A 1,541-nucleotide genomic window follows, 5' to 3' on the forward strand; every position below is an offset into this window, starting at 1 on the left:
AAAATAGATCCTTTAACACTGAACTATGCCTACAGCCCTCTTTATTATATTATTCACTTGCTTATGTATTGCTGACAAAACTGCTTAATTGAACTTTAAAAGGAATGGGCAAATCGGAAAGAATTGGGAATGCTCTCTCTGAAGGAGTCTTGCAACAGCATGAAGAAACACATATTCCCAAGACAAGGTCAAAGGCAAAAGCCTGTAGGAAACAGAAGCTTTGAAGAAATGAGGAAGAAGGTAGCTGTCATTTGATGAGGCAGACTAATTTCTAATATAGAATAATCATGAACTAAGACACTGCGAACTGTGGCTTCTGCAGTCCAATTAGCTAGACTTTGACACAGCTACTGTGGCCATCCCTCCCCTGCTGCTGGTCTAAATCTGGTAGAGCTTTCCAAGAAGTTCTAGGTGATGAGATGGACAACATGAAGAAGTACAAACACATTAACCTCAAATTCAACTTTGAAGTTGGTGGTCTCCAGTGTTGGGCAGGTGGAAAGTCTAGGGAATACCATATATATGGAGACAGAGAAGCTCCTACAAACATCCCATCTGCTATCTAAATATTCTGTGGCTTTGTGAGCATAGCCTTCTACACACCCATAGGTCTCTACACGAACCAGCTGAAGCTCACAGCTCCAAATGGTGGTGTCCAAGGGCTCTACCACCAGCTCTCCTGTCAGCACAGTTGATGAAGTTCAGATGTCCTCTAATGAAGAATTTGGAAAGTGAGTCTCTCTTCTTGACATTCTGAAAGGTTTTGAAGTCCACAGGACTTGGAGTCAACTTCCCCTTCTGAGGAGGAGAGTAAATGATGAAATTACAGGTCTTGGTCAAGTCCTTGGCCAACAGGGACTGCCACATGTCACAGCACAGTGTATACTGACTGTTGACAAACACATCATGGTATGTCTCCTACAGGATTTTGTTACCCTTTATGTGCAGAGGAAACTCAAAGGGAATTTTTGTCTTGATGCTGGGAAACTTCCATGGCTTCACCATCTTGATGGTGCTGGTGATAATCTGTATTGACTTCATAGCGTTGTAGAAAGCTACATACATGACCATACTTTTGGTACTGATCTGGAGGTTTATAGTCCATCCCATGGTCAAAGATACTCCCTTGTGCTGCATGGGATCCTTGTTAGAGTTGACCACCATGCCAGGAACACTTCTCAGGCATGATAAACTTTATTCACTCTTTTAATCTTGATATCCAAGGAGGCCTCCATCTTAGAGTATACAATGAGGCTACCACTTTCAACCACCCATGACTCAAGGAACTTTTTTTTTTTTTTGAGATGTGGATGGTGCTAAGTTGTCCAGGCTAACCTTGAACTCTAGCTGTAGCCCAAACAGGCCTTGAGCTTGCAATTCTGCTGAGATTATAAGCCTGGACTCACTGAACTACATCTTTAATATGAATGTAAATTATCCACAAGTGGGTGCATAAAAGAATTCATTGCATCATAAAATGAGATGATACATATAAGCTGCAGAGCTTAGCTACCATCAACTCATCAGCCATCTACAAAAGT

At 41.8% G+C, this 1,541-nt stretch overlaps 1 pseudogene; it reads right to left on the minus strand.

Annotated features, from left to right (window-relative positions):
- Positions 1–347: 347 nt before the first annotated feature.
- On the minus strand, positions 348–1,235 carry LOC101594590 (annotated as a pseudogene).
- Between the last annotated feature and the right edge of the window lie 306 nt (positions 1,236–1,541).

This window comes from Jaculus jaculus, chromosome 3 (assembly GCF_020740685.1).
Source record: "Jaculus jaculus isolate mJacJac1 chromosome 3, mJacJac1.mat.Y.cur, whole genome shotgun sequence".
Lineage (NCBI taxonomy): Eukaryota > Metazoa > Chordata > Mammalia > Rodentia > Dipodidae > Jaculus > Jaculus jaculus.